The sequence below is a fragment of the Aptenodytes patagonicus genome, chromosome 11, assembly GCF_965638725.1.
Source record: "Aptenodytes patagonicus chromosome 11, bAptPat1.pri.cur, whole genome shotgun sequence".
NCBI classification, from domain to species: Eukaryota; Metazoa; Chordata; class Aves; order Sphenisciformes; family Spheniscidae; genus Aptenodytes; species Aptenodytes patagonicus.
This window is the reverse complement of record NC_134959.1, coordinates 4,155,274-4,171,456: the sequence shown is the minus strand read 5'-3', so window position 1 is coordinate 4,171,456 and position 16,183 is coordinate 4,155,274. Positions and strand designations below refer to the sequence as shown.

At 42.1% G+C, this 16,183-nt stretch overlaps 1 protein-coding gene across 2 annotated transcripts in view; it reads left to right on the top strand.

Moving 5' to 3' along the window:
• The window catches only part of LOC143165540 (uncharacterized), a 126,369-nt gene that overhangs the window by 92,933 nt on the left and 17,253 nt on the right, over nt 1–16,183 (top strand). The window contains exon 1 of one of the 2 annotated variants that reach the window (XM_076349041.1): nt 7,365–7,422. The exons of the other annotated variant lie outside the window; for it this stretch is intronic. The gene's annotated coding sequence lies outside the window, so the exon portion shown is untranslated. Of the gene's footprint in view, nt 1–7,364; nt 7,423–16,183 lie in introns of those variants that run through there. 2 annotated transcript variants of the gene reach the window in all.

Genomic DNA, 16,183 nt, shown 5'->3' with positions numbered 1-16,183 from the left:
TCCAGGGAAAGTTTGAATCTAGTGAAAAGTGAAATGTATTATTATTTGAGATATAATTGCAACAATTACTGAAAAGCTGAAAGCCCTAAAATTAGGAGCCTAGTTATCCGAGTTCAGTGTATTGTATTTATAAATGGATAAATATCAGTGTAGAGTGGGTGAGTTTAGAGAACAGCTTTTCTGGCCTGAATTTAGAAAACACTCGATTCTGATGATAAATAAGAAAGGTCCCCTTGGTTATGTAAGGGGAAGAGGGAAGCGTCTCGCTGAATAATCCCAACAGATTATGCGGTCCCAGCGAAAGTCCAGTATTAGCCACCAGCCAATAGCGTCACATCTGGAATCGGGAGCCGAAAGTCAGATAGTGGGTGGCACTCATTAAAAATAGATCCGCTGAACAGTTAAGATGATTATTGGTCCTGATTCGCAGGATTAGACACAGGGAACAGTCTGTCGGGCTATTTCTTTACTTGACTACACAAAAAAGCTTCTCCAGGGCTCAGACAAAAATCGATTATATGGCCAGGGAGGGGAGAGGGCAGCGTCTGGGAGGAGGAGAGGAAAGACACCTTCCCTCTGCTCGCCTGACTTTATGCTCCCTTGCACAGCAATGCTTGAAGCCAGAGCTGAGCACATAATCAGTCCTGCAGAGATTTATATGGCTTAAACGCTGTAGATGTAAATGTAAATTATTAACATGATGTCTCTGCCTGATGCTGTGAAATCTTTGCAGCTGGATTTATATTGAGTTTATTGAAATTGCAGGGTAAGGGGGAATTTGCAGGTTCGTTTCTTTGACAATGAGGATGACTGAGGGGAAGAACAATCTGGATATATGAGAGTCTGAGAGTAGTGGGTGCAGTTCATAGTTTGAAATGAAACACGTCAGCAGGACTACACAGTGTAGTGGCTAGCTGAACAGAAATGGAAATATGCAATAATCTGACTGGGAAACCCTTGTCTTGCTTGTTACTGTTTCTTCTTTATGCTTATTTGCAAAAGTGTTCTGTTTTGCAAGAAAACACTTAGCAAATATTGCAGGGGAAGAATAGATTTCCATTCAGGAACAGAAAATTACGCACTTTTTGTGACTAAACATACAGATTGAATAACCACCGGTATTTGTTTCCTAGCAATCCATTTGCCTTCATTTGCTGAGACAATGACAGAACAAACAGTTTAAAATAATAAGCACATTCAGAAAAATTACATGTGCTCTCTGTCAGAAGGAAAAGTTTCATTCAGCAAAGAAACTATTACAGGTAGTTTGCCCAGATCTTGCTAATTTCAATAGCTACAAGGAATTTCTCATCTAACTCCTGTTGCGTGCGTTTACTGCTGGCAAATGAATGTTCTGTTGAATCATTTGAGCACCGGGCTTTTAACTGGCCATTAATTTAACTGCTGGACAGTCAGACCTGAACCTCAGAAATGCAGATTCAGACGACTTATTTGGTAATTGTTTCATCAACAGTTCCTGCTGAATTGCTACATGAATTTTGTTTTACCTGGGGTTGTGTCATCCATAGTTAGAGTCCAGACTAACCTTTCAGCTCAAGTGAGAGTAAAAAAAGTACTTTTTAATTGGGTTTTTAATGCTCCCATCTGTGGCTTGGACAAAATATTTAAAGATCCTTTTCCACCTTCATTCAGATACTCTCTCCTGACACACGTGAGTGTTGCTTAAAAAAACCTAGCCGTCAACAACAGTCAATTCCCCATCGCAGAAGCAGGTGGATTCGAAGGGGATCCACGTCTCAACGGCACTGATAATAAGGGAAGCCCGCAAACCCAGGTATTGAAGCCATTACAGGCAACAGCACTTCCTAAGCCTAACGGCTGCAAACAGCGTGTGATTTGGAGACAATCTCACTTAGTGCTTTCCCTGTACATAATAATAAGATACAATGGATCTGTGGGAATTAAGTTCTTAGGAGGCGATGATGTCATCTCTGCAGATTCAGGGCACTATTCACTTGCTTTTGGGAAACATTTTATAGTTATGTAATATTCCTCAATCCATGTTCTGGATCAGCTTTGTTCCATCAGGCTTTTCCCATTACTTTAATAACTTCTGTCCCCAGCTTCACAAGTTTATTTGAAATATGCAAATGGATTTAAAGAAATAAAAGAAAAAAAGCCAGGGAAGCCAGCATCTTCTAAACCATGATCATTGCTCACATGGATATAAATAATAGGGGTGTTTAATTGAGGGCAGCTTATTTCTTATCTGCAGAAATATTAATGCCCTCCCTGTTATCTAATTCAGCATAGTGTAAGGGGATTTAGTGGAGATTAAGAGGAAAAAGTGGGAGAAGGATTTATATTCTTTTGGGCCATGCTTGTGCTCCCAGGAGTTTTGGCATCACTTCCATTAGAAGAGGTGATTGCTCTCCGAGGAGTTAAAAAGAATTGGAAAGAGAGGCATGGTCTTACACTGGAGTGAAAAAGTCCTGCGGAAAAAAGAAGCAATTGTTCAAGTTTCAGACTCCCTGCCCTGCTGCTGGAGGGAAACATCTTTGTTCTCAGACCTGGATCCTGAGAAAAGGCCAGTACACCGACAGCACTTAATTTTCAACAGCTTTGTTCCTCTGCGTGGAACAGAAATAGGCTCTGCAGAGATTCACTCCCTCTGGATCGTACAGCCTGGCCAGACAGTGACAGAGCACAATTCTATAATATAATATTATCGAATCAGTAAAATTATATATACAGCTCCTTGGGGTGCTTCAGGTTCTGGGAAAGAGAAAGGCTGTAATACAGACAGGCTATATATTCAACATTCCCCGAGTGAATGGATTAAGGTTTATGAATATGTATCGGTTTGATACAGGGAGAAACTTTCTTTATAGGGGAGCTTTCTTAGAAGTATGTTTCTATTTGTCCCAAACAGTTTGTTGTGATTGGTGGTGTATCTAAGGATCAAGGCCCCAAATTTACCATTGCAGCCAAGAATTCAAGGAAGTCTGCGTACCAGAGTGCCTCTTTCTAGTAAAAACATGAAATATTAGAATAACATTTGCTTAGCTGCTCATCAGTCTCAGAGCATAAAGTATCACCTTGTTTTCTGAAGGTTGCAGATTTCCAGAAGCATTTTGGAGAAGTAAGATGAGTCTTTTTGTTGCTGACTTACCCTTGATAAGTACTTCCTAAGCAGAAAAACACTTATGCAAGGTCAACCACTATTCTGTGGTTTTAGTGAGATTTCAGCTGATGCCAATAACAGACTCATGTAAATTGTATGGGAGCCTGATTGTGTTAAATAGCCTGCACAGCGATAGAAGTTTTCTTTAGCATCACTGACAGCATCTCAGATTGTGTGTAAAATGCAAAGTCGACATTTTTCCCCGTGGATGTGACATTGGTAGATATGCACAATTATACCTCGATGAGGATGAAAATATGATACCTTCAGGGCAGAATTAGGGCACTGGGCTATTTATGACATTTGATCTTACGGTTATGCTGAATGTCACTGCTCATTTTGGTTTTAACTGAGCAAAAGCAGGTTAGAAACTCGATACTTCTTGTGCTAGGCTGTATAGTGAAACAAATACCACCTCTCCACACCCCCACAGATATAGCAAAGGATGTTTGAAGGGCAGGAACAATCTTAAAATGTGAATTTTCACTGAGGAAGACTACCTATACAGTCATCCTTCTGCATCCTGTGAGTGTGGAAGTCTGTGAATGTCTGTCCCTCCCGGGACTGCAGCAGACTTCTGGCCATGGTCTGTTATCGCTGTCATTTGTGACCAGGGATCATGAACATTAGCTGTTTTGAAGCAGGTTGGGGGTAAATCCATCCAGATCACTGGGTTTTACAGCCCATTTTTATTGCTTATTATTCTAGGCAAAAGTAGTAATCCTCTGGGAAGTGAAAGAAAAAATCATCCTAGATAAAATAATATAGCTGTAACTATGCTGTTCACTCATTTGCATTCACAAATGGAAACTATTGTGTTTTGTGAAAGTGAAGGTTGTAGCCATTCTCTGGTCAGCTTAATCCAGACAGTGATCCCATAATCCATGTTACATTTACTGGCTTCCCCTTCTAATCGGTTTGGAGTCGGCATGATTTCTTCCAAATGTTAATGAAAACCAGGGAGCACTTACTCAGGAAAGCAAATGGAAATAAAATCCACATTTCCAGCCATTATTACAGCTAGTGTCTGACTTTGTTTTTATGTTGAGCTCAGCTTCCAGTCTTTGTTCTTTTCTGACCTGGAATATTAAAGGAGTTTGACATGACCAAGAAAATACTTGCTTAGGAAATCAAAGAAACGGCTTCCTATGGAATCCTCAAATATAAACAAACTTGTTTTGTTTGTGTTTTCTTTCCAAGAAATATGAAAATTACGTGCCAGATTTCTGAACTTCCTCTGTTTATCACCCCGTTTTCCCTCTTCTTTGAATGTGTGCAGCCTTCTTGTTGGGCTTATCCCATGAGCATCTTTTGTACCAGGAATGCCACCCCACTCGACTCATTTATTCCTTCCCTAGTGCGTGGACATCCCTGCCTGGACCTGCGAAGCCACTGGGTGGATTCTCACCAGAATCCCTCTTCTGGAACAACCACTGCTGTAACTCCAATGCAACGTCTACTTCTGGTTGTGTGGTTGTACATTTTTACTGCAGCTCGGTGTCAGAAAATAAGTGAGATGCTGCCCTCTATTCAGTTTCTAATACCTGGAGGTCCTCAGAGGAGAGGTCTGGCAGACTCAGTAAATCAAATGGGAATTCAACGTTGTGATAAATGAATATAAGGCTGAACTACCCTCTCTGTTAGGGCTAAGCCAGTCCATGACTTGGACTGAGCAGGCAGTGGTGTGGCATGGCACTGCAGAGCGTGTGTCACCACCTTGGCTTCTGTGGGTCCTGTCTTAAGACCAGAGATGCATTTCTGGTGTACTCACAGCTGAGATTTTCTGAGGGATGCTCATTTCCCAGGAGCACAACCTCATTTGGTTTAGCTGAGGATGCTGTTGGCAAGAGAAATGGTCTGTGTTCATTAACCTGATGGAAGAAAAGAGGTGTTTACTTTTTGACTAATTTCCTCTTGACTTATTTTCCACCTGAAGGCGTGTTCTTGGATGACTTGTGGTTAATTTGTAATCTTCTGTAAAGTACCATATGTGAAGTAATCTGACTCTCATTGAACCTGAAATAAGAACCCTAAATCAGGCCTCCATTTCAGTAGTCTGCAGCAGGTTTCTTCAACACCACCTTACTTTAGTCATTCCTGACTGAATTATGTGTGGAGACACTGAGTTTAATTGTGTTATTCCTGGCAAAGAAGGGGGGGGGGGGGGAAGGCAGAAGAAAACTAGTTCTAACAATCCAATTTGTGAGTTATAACTGTACACTCTCATCTAATCATGTTTCTCTTTCCCCAGATGTGGAGAATTTTAAGAGTGCCTCATTACCGACCACTAATTAAATCTAATGGGAAAGAAATGTTGGATGAAATCCTGCCAGTGTTGAAGTTTCTGGCAAAGCTCCCATTGACTTCAGTGGAACTCAAATTTTGCTTTTTGGGTTTTGGACTCTGCTGAAGATGATAATTATAATTATTTATTATCTGGCAGCATCTGGGATCTCCAGTTAAAGCTCAGGCCTCATGGCTCTGGGCAGGTGAAGTGGCTATTTGTTTTTTAGATCGTTACACTCAATGTGACAAGCAGAAGAAGCCACTGAATGAAACAGCTAGGCAAGGTGGAAGGCGGTGGGGAGAGGGAGCTGACCTTGAGACTAACGAAGTTTGTCATAACAGTGAATAGTTTGTTAGAAAACATAACATAGTGCTTTCCTTTCACCGTGGGTAAAATGTTCAGAAGTGCCTGCTTATAACCAAATGATTTATTCCTGGGGCCAGCCAGCCCTCTTTGAAGACAGAGTCTTTTAAGAATGTGTGTTCGGGTCTAATGAGAAGAATTATCAGTCCCAAATGAGAAGGGCTCAGTGGTTCATATAAAAGCCAGACATCCTGGGCAATCCTGGCTGGAGTTACCTGTGTAGGTGTTATCCACACATATGGATGTTGTGACAGGAATGGGGGCTCGTGCAAGAGGGATCTGTAATGACATCCGTAACGTACGAGAAAGGAGTAAAGAATGTGGGGTCTGGCTTGAGGGGGATGATCTGCACAGGCATCTGTAAGAGCTGTTGCAAGCAATATGTGTGAAAATCCATTATATTGTTGTACTCAGATCTGTGATATTTGCAACTATGTCCTGGCTTGATTGCGACTTTCCTAATTCCTTCCTAAAACTCATTTAAATTCCTCACTGGTTTGTTTTTCTCTTCCCTTTAGCACTCCTTGATCTATGTAGTTCAATTAAAAGGCAGCATGAGGGCAGTATCTACAAGAAGTTGTTTATTTCTGCACTTTGTTGCAAACAGAAGTTCTCTAAATGCTCAGCTTCTAAAGCAATGTATTTTCCACTTCTTAGGGGAGAGAGAAATAAAAAGCTGCTAAAACTTTGCTTTAAAACTGCAGCGTGGGTTAACAAATGTGTGCCCAAATGTCTGCCTGTTGGTATAAACTGAATTTTCCATTAGTGACAACTCACATGATTTGTCAGGCTAATAGGGCAGATACAGAGTGTATCAAATTTGGTTTCTTGATTTTCCACTTTGCTCATGGTGGCACTGCAAAGAAGGGGATTTTTCTAGCTGTGTTTTACCTTTCTCTTTCATCAGCGCTTTTGGACTAGATACCTTCTTGTTTCATCCGTAAGGTTAATTGCAGATGAAAAAGGATATAATTAGGTCTTTTTCACCGCAATGTGTTTGCTGCTTTTCTTGGTTTATTGTATGCAGGTTTCAATGTCTCCCTGTCAGCTGCTCCCATGTTGTACTCGGAGATGAAGGTCTCAGGCAGAGTCTCCTTGCTGGCTGCGTAGGGCAGTGAGGGAACCTGGGAGAAGCAGAGGAGCATTAGTTTGAAGAGCAGATATGTTAGGCTAGGACTAACTTTAAGAATATTCTTGGGAAGTCCCCACCAGCTCCAAGGAGCTTGTAAGAGGGTATTTCCTTGATGCTGGAAGTCAGACATCTCCCACCAGTAAGTTTCTCTGAGACTTAGTAAATAATTTATTTCGTACAAGCTCTTTCTGAAGTGCTTTTCCTGTATTCGGTGTACATCATGATTTTTTTCCGATTATGCTTTAAATATAATTGAGTGCTTGTTTACATGATCAGTTGAGGGGATATGTGTGCCCTTACCCTGTAGTGCTTAGTTTGGCTAATTACAAACCTGTTCAGTAATTCCCTTTCATTTGTGCCAACTGTTTACATCTCTGAAGAAAGATTGCTTAACATGACGATGTCTGCAACACTCAGCTGTGGAACATCGCTGCGTGATCACCAGAAGAACAGTCCTTTCGTTTCAACTGTAGTGTGACTGCTTCGTGAGGAAAGGTAAAGGCTGTTGTGGAAATTTATCCTAAGTAGTTTTTTATGATACTGTGTTAATTCAGGAGCTGTAACTGCTACAGGTGTATTGCTTCTGTCTATCATTGAAATGTGGATAGATTTTTCTTTTAATGTAGGGGAGGCCATGTGAGTTTCTGGGAGAAGTTCTTTGTCTTAAGCAGTTCATATATCCAGCTGATGTTAAGAGGTCTCCTAGTGTCTGTGTCGTGTCTTCTATTCTCAGATGGATATTCAGTGTTAAAAATGGCAGTACATCAATATCAGGTTATACATTTAGAAGAACCAGTATGCGATAAAAATAAAAAATCCCACTGCCTTTCATCTGTACTATTTTCTTCTGTAGAACATGTGGTTTATGTCTGTGGAGACAAATCTGAATCAGAGGTTGTCAATGGGGTGTGAAAGGCAGTGCAAAGCTTTTAGCTGACATTAATCAATGCTGTTAAAAGGCAGAAAAATAGATGGCGTCCCAGGTACCTCATAGTGTCTACGCTAGCAAGCAGTGCAGCAAAACAGGAACCAGTCTGGAGAGCTGAGTTGCGGCTAAGGACCCAGATGTTGCTGAGGACCCAGTCTCCACGCCACGGGACTTTACGTATCAATTGCCATTTGGAAGCAGGGGTTCTCGGGTAGCTCCTTAATCTCAGCTTGCATATCCAGATGTTTTCACAAGTCATTACGTGGGCAATTGTATTCAAGCAGCAAGGACTGTACATCTTCTTCCTCCTATTAAGAAAGCATCATACGCATGAACATTGCAATATCTTCATTTAAAAAAAACCTCTTTATTTTGATAGGGACAGTTGCATTCTTAAAAAATGACTAAGACACTCTTAAATGTCTCGGCAAAGACATCTCCCAGTCTAATTCTAAAGTGGGTCTGAGCCCCCAGGCCAGTCCCAGTTTGCAGTGCCATGCCATGCTTTCAGAAGGTGGAGGATCCTTGTATTCTGGAAGAAGGCTGTTTCTATTGTGACATTTTCTGCACAATAAAAACACTCATCCTTTCAAGTTAAATCAACAGTTGTAGCAAAATGGCTAACAGAATTGCAGTCAGATTCTCAATTGCTTTTAAAAGAAGAGAAAATGTTATGACATTTGAGGATGACACTAACAGCATCACTAAAATAAATTAAATGAATGTTATCTATTTTTCTGAGTGGCTTTTAGAGTCTTTAGAATGTTTTTTGGGTTGTTACTGCTGAGTAGTATTAACAAAGTACCAAACCTCTATTTCCACATAATTCATCTTTTGCAATATTTGATAGTCTTGAAGTAATGGAAGAGTCAATTGTAACTGGAAATGGAAGAAATGAAGCATCAGAAAAGATAGGGTGCTATCAAATAAGAAAGTAAACAAGTTTCTGAAATCAGAAAATGTGAGTTTGCAGCTTCGAGAACCTTACTCAAAACAGGTGTGATAACGCTGTGTGGGGTTACACAAGACTTAACCATAGCTGTTAAGCTGCAAAGAGCTTGTGTAAATAGATTTCATTTCCAAACAAAATCAGACCTCACTCAAAATGAACACTTCCCTCTATGTTCATCTGGAAATGGCAAATTTCTCAAGAAAGTTTGAGCCCTGACTTCTAGGCCCCCACTTGCAAAAAGCAAGCCTGGTTGTGAGTTTGAAGCTAGAATCTCACAGCAGGTGGATTTCAGGAATTTAAGGATTTATTCTGAACTTTGTCTAACAATCTAGAGTACTCTGAAAAAAAGAGAAAAATATGTGTTTTGACTTATGAAAAGGATTAAAAGCTAGAGATGACATAAATCGTGGATAATTGTTTTGAGGAAGAGTGCGATTCTCCAGACGTGCTGTTCTCAATCTGCAGTGGCAGAGAATTAGAGAATTTCAGTGATCACCTTTGACTAAAAAGGATACACAAGCCTTTGCCCTTGTTCATTAGTAGACCATGACACCATGGAGGTACTACAGCATTCACCATCCCTGGGATGGTGTAGGCCACATTTGTGTTTGTCGGGATGTGCCTTTCACATGTTCAACAGCAATACGATCAGGAGCTCAAGCAAACAGTCTGATGCTAAGATCCTGTCTCAGCTCACTAATCCAAACTGCAGTGGTCGTTCTTGCCCCATTTTCTATATGATAGCATAATGCAACACTTTTCAGCTGTTGATGAGGTCTCAGAAGTCCCTGAATGGAGTCCCACTGAAGGACCAATTCCAGCCCTTACGGTCAAGGCACAAGAGTCCTGAAAAAGAGCCTGTTTGTGGAATCGCTGCATTACAATTAGCTCAGCACAATCCTTCCATGAGGAATTACAGGACCTTATTTGCAGTATCTGTCGAAATAATTGCACCTCCCAGTGATTTTTTTTTATCCCTCTATTCCTTGTTTTAAGTACATTCATTAATTAAATGGCTCAGCTTAATTCAACGTGGCCCTGAACTGAAATGAACAGTACATGATACTCATTATCCTCTGAGTATATTGCTTTGAACTCGCACAAATTAAAAGGCTTTCTGTCTGCTCATCCTCTTTCTTTGTGCCTTTTCTATTTCTTTGCTTCTTCTTGTTACGGACACGATACTGTAAGTTGAAAGGCTGAATGTTACCTGTTGAGTTGTAGGTGAGAGGAAAGCACCAGCACACCAGAGGGCCACAACTGCAGGGGTGTGGGCACACGAGGTGTCCAGAGGATCAGGGTTTTGGAAATAGGTGCGGTTTTCCTTCTGGAGACAGAGGAATGGTACAGATCAGGGTGAGTTAGGGAGCGTAAGGCTGGGGAACTGAGATACTAAATGGAGGTGCCAGGATGGTAGGCAGGAAGGGATGGAGGGAGCATGGATTGACAATCCTTGTTGGAAGGGATGGTATGGGGAGGGCCAGGATGGGAAGGGTGCAGGTCTGTTGGCCCAGGGAGATGGGGGCACCTATGGCAGGACAGCGGGACCTGCAAACGGCACTTCTCTGGTGCAGAAGTTCATCCTGTGCTGCTCCTCAAGCATCTCTGCTGAAACCACTCAACAGGAAAAGGCAGATGAACAAAATTGAAATCATCTGCAAAGAAGCAGTAATTGAGGGATATTTTAATGGCTTCCCATTTCCTGCTAGGGAAATGTGTAACTAATTAAGTCTTTGACATCCATTTAACTCAAACAATAAAAAGTGCTTCACATCATCAGAGGTATTTATTAAACATACATTTTCCTGATGGGGGGAGGGGAGAGTTTGTAAATGAAACATGAAAATATCTGTTTATCACCATTCTGAATTCCAGATAAAGCTGTTGTTGGCACTGGTTAGGACTAGTGGCACTGATTAGTATTAGTGTCTGCAGTAGCAGGACTTCTTTGAGACTGGGAAATAATACTTATTTTAAGGTGAGGACTCATGTTTAAAGCTAGTCAGAGGAATAAGTCTTGTACCTCCAATACCAGACGTTGGCTAAGTGTGTGCTTATTTGCTCTGTTGCTCACTTGTGCCATGAGAAGAGACCTCAACGTACTGCAGGACTGAGTGGGAGGATAGCTGGGATTACCCAGTGCTGTAAAGCAAGTAATCTGTTACTTATTCCTACAGTGACATTTTACATGAGGGCTGAATACAAAATTAGAGAAAAAAACCAAACCTGTAGTATGAAGTCCTAGCAGTCTCAGAATAAAGTCTCAACTGGTAATCTGAAAATTACAGCAGAGTCTAGGATTGAGTGGGGATTGTCCCGTTAAACACTCAGAACAAAAAGGTCCTGCACAGCTCTGCAAACCAGCCTCAACTGCGGATGCCTCATCCCTCCCTGCGCGCAGTAAGCACTGCTTTGAAGCCCCTTTGTAGCCAGAATAACTCACAGTATCATTTCTGTGCAGAGCTGCTGACTCTCGGATCTTGTTTTGCTTTGAACAAGCAGATGCTTCTGTGCCGCTTGTTGCCATCTAGTACCGATAATGCCGGTGTCTCACCGCTGCAAGGAAATTGTGACTTTGCAGAAGGAGGCAGCTGTTTTCCCCGGAGCCAGCAGAAAGCTGGGCACTGCCGGTGTCTGCCCTTAAGACAGCCCCTGCCTTTCTACAAAGCTGAGGAATTTGCTTGGTGTCTCCTCACATTGCAAGGCAAGCGTGCCAAGAATTTGACACCTACACTTCACTGCTGGCCCACATCACATACCTGCCAGCAAATCTCATCATGTCTAGTCATGCAGAGTGGCAGGGGACCCTTGAGCGTATGTTTTGCTTAGTCTGCTCATTTAGCTTCGGTGCTTGGCAGTACCTGATTTATGTCTGGTTTCCCAGCAGAATCAGTTGTGTCTAACTGGAGATTATTCCAAGTGTCACAACAGCGACCAAATCTGACAGTTCAGCTGAGCACCGAAGTAATGAGTTAAATAATGCACCTTGGAAAAGTTAATCCTTAAAAATCCGTTAGACATATCTTATTTTCCAGGTCAAAGCAGAACTATGTTTAACCTTTTAGAGGAATTCAAGAATTTGGTGATGGGGGACAAACAGAGGACAGAGCAGTTACTCTGTGGAGTGTGCAATCTCATCTCATGGTGCAAAAGAGACTTGCTCCTACTGTGGAAGATGCAACAAAAGTTGGATTTTGTTTCACTTCTCCAAGATCTTGTCCCAGCAGATGACAGCCAGACACAGAAATAAAACAAAATACCGTACTGAAGAGATATTAAATCTGCTGCCAACAATTGGCTTCATTTTTCTAGTTATTGATTGCTGTCAAGGTCCTGTCTGGGGAAGGATACATAGTCCTGGTTTATGACAGCTCACAGAAACACCGAATCTTCACATTTTTGCTCTGAGCACATTTCAATCTTGCTGCTTAAATTTTCCCACAAACACTGTTACTTTATTCCCTAGATCAAGCGGTCCAGGTAGGCACAAAGTTATACCCTATCTCCTCAGGGACAAGAAGGCAGGCTGATGGAAATGTCCTGCTGGTCAGGCCATGTCATCTGAAGTTACATTACAGAGAGCATGTGTCTGTGACTCCTTTATGTGAGGAGCAATGCAGCATGTCACATGCCTACAGCAGAGACACTCCGAAGAGATCAGAAGCCTCAAAGCCAGCTTTTTTCTTTACTCTTTGATTTCAACAGCGACCTCAGAGAGCCACACAACTTGGCACCTAATTCCCCAAGCCCTTTGGATTGTCCTGTGCCGTATATACTCTACAGATGTTGGGAATACAAAAGCCATCCCATCCTCTCCCATCTGGAATCACTTCTGCCTAACCACTTCTCCCGGGAGGCTAAAAGAACCCATTTTCTCCAAGGAGGCGAAAGAAGTTGGCAGCAAACTACTCAGGCCAGTAGTTGTAGCAGTTGTAGCAGTTTTGGGGGTTTGTCTGAAGCAGTCACAGGACTGCAACAAAATTCCTGCATTCCCCAGTCCTCGCTACTAGTCAACAGGCAGAGTCTCTTTACCAAATGTAGTGAATCTTTCACAGATTGAAACCCCATTCATTGTTTTCTTATATTTGTTCCGTTTTTCTCCATCTATTTCACACATGGAGACACAAGCTAGCCCAGTGTACAACTGTTTCTTTGATCTGTGCACCAGAAAAACTGTATCAAGTCAGCTGCACATTTCTAGGGAGATTAAATTTGCCCTTGTGGTTCATCTGAAGCCTGGCAGATCTCCTTTGTGTGTTTTGTGGTCCAAGATCCCAAACCAGCAAAACCCTACAGCCCATCTGTAATTTTAAGCATACGAGCCCACCTTCTATGGGACTTACTCATTTAAGGTTAAGCATATGCTTAAAGCCTTGTGCAAATGAAATGCTCTGCTTTTTACACTTACAAGTGGCCTTCACCTGAAGACTAATGAAATGTTCTGGGGTTGTAAATTGATTTTTTTTCTTGGGACTGCTATAGAAAAGTGAAAAATGCCTGCAGTCTTCACATGAAGAGGTGGAGGCCCTTTGGTGTTTATGCGTGATGGAGACGTAAGGACCTAAGGTAGGACATTAGTTCAAAAGGCAAGACAAGGACATAGCTAAGAGGTTTTGAGAAAGTTATAAGAAATTGTGTGTGGCAGAGTATCTGCTCTTTGGCTCCATGAGGTTACAGGTTCATTTTCTCTTTCCGTGGCTCAGCCTAAGTTCAAAGGAAGGTATGTAGCCGAGAGAGGGACCTGAGGTGCAGGAAAGTGCGAGGACTTGACGGAGGATGTTACCAAGGGCTGAAGTGATGTGGGACTTGTGGTTGCAAGCAAAATAGACTGCTTTTCCCGACAGTAATTAGGGAAGGTCCATTTTGGGGATCTAACACGTACCCCCAGGTTCCAGGAAGCAGCTTTACCACGAAAACAACCTTTGACAGAGGTAAAGGCTCTGAACCAACTCTAGGTCTACTAGGCTCAGCTCCCTCCCATAATTAACAATAGAAATGGAGTGTTCTCTTCCAGATCTGAGCTATTTGCCCACATGGCAAGGAAAAGAACTGGAGACACAGTGTAACATTACCATCCAGTGGTCAACATCGTAAGAATGTGTTTGTCAACTAATTTGTCCGAACTTTTTCTTGATTGCAAAACAAAGCCGAAAGGCTGTCATGCCTGGGGAAATTGATGTCTTGGTACATTTTTATAAAAATGCCTTTTTTGCTTTGGGTTGCTATATTTAGCCAAGCATATCCTGCAAGCTATATTTGAGTGTCATTCACAGTTGAAAATAGTCTTGTGAGGTCAGTAGCCAAACACAGAAGGGAACCACCCTCAAAAGTATTCTTCTGGACTGTGCACACCCTCTCTCATCAATGGAAATATTCCCATTTTGGTGCACAACATTTATCTTTTAAATGGCAAATGTCAAGGTAAAATATTATGAAAGCAGTGGGAGCAAGAGGAAACCGTGCCTAGTTTTCCTCTCCTTTTGCACTGTTTTGTAGCCTTTTTGAAAGCTGAAAGTTTTTCCCAAATATGTTTCCTCTGAATAAACTGCATGTTTATTTATGGTTTCTGATGAGAATCTAAGCTACTGATAGCTTTGGTTTGCATATTTATTTGTTTTTTTGCAAGAAAAATAGAGAGCAGTTGCTTGTGTGAATCTGAAATCTATTACAAGTGTCCCAATTCCTGACTAGGCGGTGTTCAGTGAAATACGTTATCTGAAAAATGAATTGCTCCTTCTAATCTTTTCAACCTACCGGGGGGGTGGGGGGGGGAACCCACACCAAAATGAGCTGAAAAGCAGCAAACCAGTTTGATTCAAATGGGACTGAGGAAAATCTAAACTGACGGGGGAAAAATCCTGGCTGGTGTTATTTGTGGGATCTGCAACCTGGGAAAGCTGAGGGAGATAATCTTAAGGGGACATCTTTGATTTAGGTCCTAGGACTGAGGGGATAAAGGGATCTCTCTGCTAACATAAAGTCAGGAACGAGCAGGGCTTTTATATTATTTTGATGATATTGATAAAGCCATTTTGACTTCTTGTGCCAGTGACTTTAATTGCTGGAGTAAGACAGCCCAGAGGGCTATGCTAACGCAGTGCCTTCAACATCGATCCAACCCTGATGCTTCAAAACCCAGGTCTAACCTCATCATCTCCTGTGCCTCCACTTCCATATTTATTCACTGCACAGAAGTAAATGGCACTGTAGCTCTGAGGAATCAGGAGATTTGTGCTTGCTGCCATCAAGACTACATTTGGTATTTAATCTTCAGCCCATAAAAGTTGCAACCCATACTTCTAAAATACATTCACAGAAGCTGAACTGATTGAGCCATTGCTGCTGCACATAGCTAGAAGGGAAGAGAGGCAAGTTGCCATGTTTTTTCAACCCTTCCTCATAAATAGCCTTTGCTTTGATGTTTCAGATGGCCTTAACATCGATCAACAGTTACAGCCCTCAATAGCTTATTCAGTAAGCTGATGTTTGTAAATAAAGCAGAGGTTTTAATCCACCGTAGCAAAAGGTCAGTTTGAAAAGGAGGAATGATTTACACATGGATCCCATCTCTGCTCTCACAGAAGAACTGGGCAGCCCCTCAGGCTGTAAAAGTCACAAACATTTTTTGCACAGAATCAGAAAAAAATAAATTTAAGTAGATCGTGACATATTGCTATGATATCAAGGAAGCAAAGGTGGTGAGGGATTTCTGGCAATTTGGGTTCTCTTTTTAGCAAAGCATCTTTTGTAAACCATTCTCATGGTCTTTATTCACAAGCCTTTAAAACTCTGGGAGCCCTCCTCATCCCCAAACATCTCTGCCATTGCTCTCAATGACTCCACGTGGGAGCTAGCTCGTGTACTGAAATACCGTTCTTCCTCAATGATTCCCTGCCAGAGGCGGAGGTCATGGCAGGGGCCCCGCAGGGAGAGGTGCTCCCGGCAGCTGCCTTTTCTTTCCCTGAGCCACAAGCTCTTTGCTGACAGTTTTCTAGCTTTTGTGATCTCTGGAATTCATCACTTTCAGCAAAAAACCAGCATCTGTGCAGGAAACGTCCTTGGTAGCTCAGCATTGAAGGACTGCGTACACATAAACCATGGATAACCGCAGTAAGCAACCCAGAGCTTCGTCTAATGACGAGAAGGGGAAATCTCCCATAAATTACAATTGTGCTTTTAGAAGTTTGTAAGCAAACAGCCATGAACCTCCTTTGTTCTTCACAAGGGCCTGCTTGTGCAGTGTGCTGCATAGCTGCTGTGTGGGGAGGGCAGCCCTTGAGCAATGGAGGATGCCCGCATTCAAGGTCTTCCATGAGTGCCACAGCAATGGGGCAAATGGGCGTCCCCCCAAAACCAAATATTGTGAGGAAAAGGGA